The following is an 8,082-nucleotide window of genomic DNA, read 5'->3' as shown; positions in this document are numbered from 1 at the left end:
AAAAGTACACGATTCAATGGCTTTTAGTACATTCACAGAGGTGTGCGAGCAGCACTGATGTCAATTTTAGAACATTTTCATCACCCCCAAAACCCCATGCCCTTCAGCTGTCACCTTTAGTCCCCTCATCTCCTCCAGCCCTTGACCACCACTGATCTACTTTTTACCTCCATGGACTTGCCTGTTCTGGACACTTCATACACACGGACTCACACAGTGTGTGGTCTCTCAGGTGGCTGGCTTGCTCTACTTGGTTGGCGCCTTCCAATAAATGCTAATCTTTCCTGTGGCGGATCTTGGTGTACAGATTTATTGGCTGGACTGCGCACGGGTGGGCGAACTCCTTTCTGTTCAATAACAATTTTTGGAGTCAGCTTCTCTGGTTACAGAAAAGTAGGCTGTTTGTACTTTTTCCTATGAGGATTTCATCCTATTTAGAAACCAACCCAGGAAGAGTTGGTATGTACATGAGGTTGTGTTTCTCGGCCTCCTGGGTTTTGTTTCATTTGTTCAAGTCAGCTTTGGGTCCTACAAGAGTCTCCTCCTGTATGCTTTACACATTACTCGTTACATGGGTTTCCAGGTATTTTATCATTTTTTGTTGCCTGTGTGGGGTCCTCTCTCCCACCATTTCTTCTAAACAATAAACACACACACATCTGTCATCTATCTATCTAGTTATTGATAGATATTCATTGCCAGATAAATAGATATGAAGTCTATTGCTTTCTGCATATTAATTTTAATATTATAACTAATGTATTGAATGCTGTTATTATTTGTGCTCATTTAAAATTCATTCTTTATTGTTGCATGACCATCGTATTAGTCTGTTGCTGTTGCTTAAAACAGAATACCTGAAACTGGGTAGTTTATAAAGAAATGAAATTTACTTCTTTCACTTTTGGAGGCTGGGAACTCTACAGTCCAGGGGTGCATCTGGTGAGGGCCTTCTTCTGGGTGGGAACTCTCTATAGGGTCCCATGACAACACAGGGTGTCTGTCACATGGTGTGAAAGGCAAGAGCTCTCTCATATGCTCCTTATAAAGCCACCAGTCCACACCCACGATGACTCATTACTCCATGAATGGATTGATCCATTCACAAGGGCACAGTCCTCATGATTCAATCACCTCTCAAAGGCCCCACCTTCCAAATATCATAATCTGATTCCCCATCCTCTTAACACTGTTTCTGTGAGGATCAAATTTCCAACACATGAACTTGTGGGGGACACATTTTACCCATAGCAATCATCTAATTTCTAAAATAGTGATAGTTTTCACACCTCCAATTTTTCTTTTGTCAAATTTCACTGGCCAATATCTAGTACAATGTTAAACAGTAGTGATGGTATTGGGAAATCCTGTCTTGTTTCTGACTTCAATGGAAGTAACTCCAGAGTTTCCTCATTAAGTATGATACTGACTGTTGAGTTGGTATTTATATGAGTATAATGTTACATATGTTGCCGTGTTAAGAATTCATTAATTCCTCTTTTATTGAGCATTTTTAAAAAAAATCAAGAACAAGTGTTGAATTTGGGATATGCCTTTTCTGGAGACATAATCATAAGGGTTTTCTCCTCAAATCTATTAACATGATGGATTGCATAAATAGATTTTCTTATATTAACTCACCTTTTCATTTTTGCAACAAACCCCACTTGGTAATAAGGGATTATTCTTTATTTAGTGTGTTGTGAATTCTATTTGCTAATATTTTATTTAGGATTTTTGCATTGATATTTCCAAGTTACAGTGGTGCCTAGACTTCTTTTTGTGTTCAGTCTTTTTTTTTTTTTTTTTAATCTGGTGGCTGGCTGGTATGGTGATCCAAACCCTTGACTTTGGTGTTATACATGCAGTCTTCATCAGGTTTTGGTGTCAACGTCATATTTCTCTAATTAAAGAGGAGTTGTAAGTTTTCCTTCTTTTCCTGTCCTGGGGAAGGCTGTTAAAAACTGGTAGACTTTCCCTGGGAAACTGTCTGGTTGGGTGGGATTTTTTTGGAGGGGGTGGAAGGGTTCTTTAATAACTTTCTTGATTTTTTTCTTTGGAAATGATCTATTTAGGCTTTCTATATGTTCCAAAATCAGTTTTTCCTAGAAAATTATATTTCATACCGGTTTAAAATTTATTTTAACCAACAGTCACTTAGGTTTTTATGAAAGCATCACTGATGCCGGGGCTGCGACCGCCACCACCATTATAGCCAGTGCAGTTGGGCAGAAGTGGTGCTGCCCCTTCAGACCTGAAAAATGTCTGAAAATTCCATTGACAATGATTCATCTTGTGGTTGGACTGTCATCAGTCATGAGGGGTCTGATGTAGAGATGGTGAATTCTGTTACAGCCAGTGATAGCTGTGCACTCACACAAGAATGTTCATCTTCAGAGCAAGAGGAGTTACAAGTATTGCAGATAGAGCAGGGAGAAAGTGGAAAAAATGGCATAGTGTTAGTGGGAGAAACTACTTATCCATCTTTGGAAGAAACCAAGTCAACACTTGAGGCAGAAGAAGAAAAGTCACCTGAAGACAATGTCTGTTTTGGAACTGCCAGTTGATGATTCTGATATCGTTACCTTTGAGCCACCTAAGTTAGAAGAAATTAGAAATCAAGAAGATATCATTGTTAAAGAAGTGCAGAGTTCAGAAGACTTTACCATGGGCTCTTCCCCCTCTAGCAGCCAGTATGCATTCTGTCAGCCAGAAACTGTATTTTCATGTCAGCCTAGTGACGATGAATCAAGTAGTGATGAAACCAGTAATCAACCCAGTCCTGCCTTTAGATGACGCCGTGCTAGGAAGAAGGCTGTTTCTACTTCAGAATGTGAAGAATGTCTACTTGCTGAACAAGAAACTGAACCATCTAAGGAGCTGAGTAAATGCCAATTCAGTAGTGGTCTCAAAAATTGTACAGTACTTGCTTTGGTGTCTGCAATCAGCATGGGATTTGGAGATTTCTATGGTACAATTCAGATTCAGAAGCGTCAACAGTTACTCAGAAAGATACATGAAGATGTACTGAATGATATGAAAGATTACCTTTCCCAATGTCAGCAAGAACAAGAGTCTTTCGTGGATTATAAGTCATTGAAAGAAAACCTTGCAAGATGTTAGACCCTTACTCAAGCAGAGAAGATGTCCTTTGAAACTCAGAAAACAACCCTTGCTACAGAAAATCGGTATCTAAGAATATCTCTAGAGAAGAAAGAAAAAGACTTATCTTCACTACAGGAAGAGTTAAGGAAACTAAGAGAACAGATTAGAATATTGGAAGACAAAGGGACAAATACTGAATTAGTTATAGAAAACCAGAACCTTCAGCAGCGTTTGGAAGAAGAAAAGCAGAAAACGCACAACTTTCTGAGTCAGAGCAAGACTCTACTGGCAGAAGCAAAGATGCTAAAGAGGGGAGTAGAGAGAGAGCGACTAGTAACCATGGCGTTGAGGGGAGAGCTCCGCAAGGTAAGCGCTGCTCAGTCACACGGCAGCTCAGGTTCTCCCCATGTACTGACTGAAAAAAAAGAAATAGCCGTCTTACAGGACAGACTCACTGAGCTGGAGCGGAAGCTCAACTTTGAACAGCAGCGTTGTGATATGTGGGAAAGACTGTATGTTGAGGCAAAAGATCAAAATGGAAAACAAGAAACTGATGGAAAAATGAAAGGGGGCAGAGGAAACCACCGGAATAAAAATAAGTCAAAGAAAACGTTGTTGGGTTCAGTTAAGGAAACATTTGATGCCATGAAGAATTCTACCAAGGAGTTTGTGAAGCATCACAAAGAAAAAATTAAGCAGGCTAAAGAAGCTATGAAGGAATATCTGAAAAAATTCTCAGATTCAGTTAGATCCACTTTCAGACATTCTAAAGATACCACCAAGAATATCTTTGATGAAAAGGGTAATAAAAGATTTGGTGCTACAAAAGAAGAAGCAGCTGAAAAACCAAGAACAGGTTTTAGTGACTATTTACATCCACAGTATAAGGCACCTACACAATACCAGAACAGTAGAGGCCCTACTGTGCAAAGAGATGGAAGGAAAGAAAAGCCAGTTCACTTTGAAGAGTTTAGAAAAGATGCCAATCCACAAAAATGCAGTGCTGAGCATGACTGTAGGGAAAATCATTCTTTTAGATAGGCTTGTTCTGGTGGATTTGAATGTGCTGGACAAGAATCCATGAGCCTTTTTAATGTTGTGGTGGATCCTGTAAAGATAGATGAATTTAGACAGTTAATTGAAAGGAACATTTTAAAAGAACTGGATGCTTTTCATCATTGGAAAGAAATTGATCAATTCATCAATAAGTTTTTCCTAAATGGTGTCTTTATACATGATCAGAAGCTCTTCACTGACTTTGTTAATGATGTTAAAGATTATCTCAAAGACATGAAGGAATATCAAGTAGATAACGATGGAGTGTTTGGGAAGTTGGATGGATATAGATAAGGACACTTCTTTGGTTACACTTTTTCCCCTCCATATGGACACAGTCGGCCTAATAAAAAGCAATACATGGTAAATATTGAAAACTCCAGGCATCAAAAACAAGAGCAGAAGCACCTTCAGCCACATAAAAGGGAAGAGCCTGTTGACTTGTGAAGCATTTGCTGCCCTCTTATGAGCTTGCTGACTTTTCTCTTGTGAAATTTCTTGCTCATCTGAATATTGTGGAAGAAACAATAAAAGTACACCATAAGAAAAAAAAAATAGTCACTTAGATGAAAAAATATTTTTTCTTGTTTCTGTGGTTCTCCCTTTGACATTTTTTATTTTGTGCTTTATCTTTTTTTCCTTCACTCATTTAGCTGGTCATTTACTTATTTTTTTCCTAAATGCCAAATTATTTATTACTACTGTTATCTATGTTCTCATCACTTATTTCTGCTTTTGTCTTTATAAACTGTTTCAACTTTTCTATCATTTAGATTTGTTTTTCATTTTCTAACCTCTTAAGTCAGTGCTGGGTTCATTTATTTTCATTCTTTCATTTTAAAAACTTGGTACATCTGCATTTAAGGCTATGTGTTTTCCATGGGGCACTGCTCACAGCCCTAATACATAGTGCTCCCATTGTCTTCGGTTTTTAGAAATTGTGCAACAGGGTTTATATTTGCCCTTTGACCCAGGAGTTGTTTAAGAGAAAGTTTGCCGATTTCTAGGTAAAATGGCCTTTTTGTTTCCTGATATTTTCAGTTTCTGATACTACTGCCCCTGATCAGAAAATGTATCGTTTTGCATTTGGGGAACGTATCGAGGCTTCCTCACATCGCGCATGAGGAGGCACTGCACCTGCTGAGATGGAAGCGCATTCCTCACATCTACCTTATTGATGACATTGCTGGGGTCTTCGGAAGGATTACTTTTTGTTTTCGTCTGTCTTGGACTAAAAGAGGGGACATCCCCCATTACTAGTGGGCCAGTGTCCCTCTACTCCTCCTGATGTGAGAGCGCACCTTAAAGAAAAGTCTCCCTCTTGCGTCCTGCCCAGCGCTCTTCTCTGCTGCGTGTCTGCATGAGCCCCTACAGATGCCTTGCAAAGGAATGAAGGGGAGTGGTGGGAAGTGGCCCCAGGCCGGAGGCAGCTGTGGGGCCTGGGGAGGCCGCAGCATGGGCCACATCAGGAAGAGCTGTCTCTTTACTCAGAAAACCCACTTGGTGTACCTGTGACAACCTGGGCCAGAACAGTACAGGCGCCACTGGCAAGCCTCCCTCAGACACCATGCCAGCCCGGCTCGACAGCCCTCTGTCGCCTTTGGTCTGGAGCTCTGGGCCATCCTGCCAGGGACAGCTGGCCAGCTGCTTGGAAGGAGGCCTGGCTAGCATGGCCACTGGGCCCCCTTCAGAGCTGAGGTCTTCAAACATCGCTTCCACGTTTATTTAAAGGATGTAGGGAGACAGTGGGTTTTCTATTACTAGCAATTGAGTACTCTTCTTCACATTAAAAATGAAGCACTCATTACGTGTGATTTTCTGAACCAGCAAGCTCTGGGGCAGCGTATTAACATTAAACATTTGGGCAATAAGGTGAACCATTGATTTGAGTACGTGGGCCCTGGATGCGTGTGTTCTAGAATTTGGGGCAGCCGTCGGTGCCCCCTCAGGGCTGGTGGCAGGACGGTGGCATTTGCAGAAGACACGCGTCCCTCACGGAGCAGTGTGCATCTCAGGTGGAGAACAAGTAAGAACGAGGTGCAGGTGGCTTATTTGGGGTGGTACCAGAGACAGGGGACAGGGAGTGTGGAGGGTGGGTGGAGAAGGACAAGGAGCCATGATGGGGACTGTCATTGAGCTGGTTACTTCTGGTACTCGACCCTGCCGGGCCCCCTCAGAAGCTGTGCATAATGCCCCTCTGAGCAAAGGGAGGTTTGCATCATGAAAGAAGGCCTGGTGGTGTCAATTTTCTGGGCTCTTGGAGAAGGTTCCCAGCCTGGAGCAGAAAAGTGGGGCCCCCAGCAGTTCTTGGAGGTGGGACCCTAAGAGTGCCAGGGTCACCCAGCTGCAGTTGAAATCAGAGTGAGCCAAGGACATGTGGTCTGGAGCCCCAACGTGGTGCTAGGGTCTACATGCACCAGTGAGGACTGTTCTCCTGTCACCACCTAGGCCACTATGGCTGGACAATTTTCCACTGTGCCAGTTGCGTAGGAAGAGGCATGGTAAGCTGGGTCAGTTGACACTGCCCTTCCAGCCTACTCCAGTCAAGTCGTGGTGCCCTTGGAGATTGGCCAGCTGGACGGCTCAGCCCTTAATCGCCCTTCCCACTCACCACCATCTTCCACCCATGTCGCCCTGATGTGTTACATTGGCCCTACTCCTGTGACTAGGTCAGGCCACAGCCGGCTTCTGCCACCAGGGCAGTGGAGGATCCCTGGTCCTGAGAACGGCCAGTGAAAGGTGGAGCACAGACGAGGGCTCCAGCAAGGGGGCCGCTCCTGCCCCTGCCTCCCACCACCATTGTGCAGGGACACAAGTGAGGGACAGGAGGCTCAGGCATGGACAGACCTCTTGGGGAACAACCTCGGTTTGTAAAGAGGGAGTGAGAATCCAGTCTGTCAGGAAGCCAAAAGAAAGGGCAACTGAGTTCAAAATAGGAGCATTAGACAGAATGTTTGTAAGTGGCAGCCACAGAGCCAGGTTTGATTGCATTATTGCTACTTATTTAGACCACATTGTGGGGGGTAAAACCTGGGAGGAGCATATTGTTTCTGTACAAGCAAATGTGAGAGCAGGTTCTTAGTGAAAATGATGCACAATGACAGCAACAGGTGACAGTGAGCTGACTTCATTATTGAGACTCAGCAGGAGGAGGATGGTGGGCTGAGGGCGAGGGGAGCACACCCTAGCTCTGTCATTGAACCTGCTGTGCCTCAGTCTCCCCCAGTGCAAGATAGGATGATAATAGCAGTGCTTCATCCCTGGGCGCTGTGGCCTTCAGGAGTCACCATAAGGAGCTCACTGTTCTGGGCTCGGGGTGATGAGCAGTTGACCTCTGCCTGTGCCTCAGTCTCACCTGTGACATGGAGACAGGATACCTCCTCACAGGGGTTTTCTGGGCATTAAAAGAATCCGGGTGTGTTGACTGCATAGAATATATATTTTGGAGAGGAAAACACTGTATCCTGATCCCTGTTTTCCGATGAGAAGACAGACTGAGGAGAAGTGCAGAGTGGTTTAGAATCTGTGTCTCCCCACTCCGGCACCTGTGACCTAACAGTGCAGCTCTGCTGGGTTTGCACAGCCCAGCCCCCCCTCACAGAACAAGCAGAAGGAGCAGATGTGTGCACAGAATGGGGAAGACATCGCCTGCAGCCTGTGCCTGGTGACAGTCGCTGCTGGCCTTCCAATACAGTCAAGATGAGGGCTTGCTGCTAAATGTAGCTGCTACGCTTTACTTCGGGGCTTTTGTCACATGATGAGCATTTCCCAGGATGTCATGAGCCCTTTCTAAACACTGTCGTGATGATGACATACGAGTTGGTCAAAGGAACATAGCATAATTTATGTAACACAGGTGTTGACAACTAGGTTGTTTCCAATTTTTTTTGCCACTGCAAATGATGCAGGAGAGGTTGTTTC

General features: G+C 43.7%; 1 pseudogene; it reads left to right on the top strand.

Annotated features, from left to right (window-relative positions):
• The first annotated feature begins 2,261 nt into the window (after positions 1-2,261).
• LOC134361140 (cell cycle progression protein 1-like) lies at positions 2,262-4,608 on the top strand (annotated as a pseudogene).
• The last annotated feature ends 3,474 nt before the right edge of the window (positions 4,609-8,082 follow it).

The sequence above is a fragment of the Cynocephalus volans genome, chromosome 1 (genome assembly GCF_027409185.1).
Source record: "Cynocephalus volans isolate mCynVol1 chromosome 1, mCynVol1.pri, whole genome shotgun sequence".
Classification (NCBI taxonomy): Eukaryota; Metazoa; Chordata; class Mammalia; order Dermoptera; family Cynocephalidae; genus Cynocephalus; species Cynocephalus volans.
The sequence above is the reverse complement of the archived record's forward strand: the minus strand, read 5'-3'. Positions and strand labels throughout refer to the sequence as shown.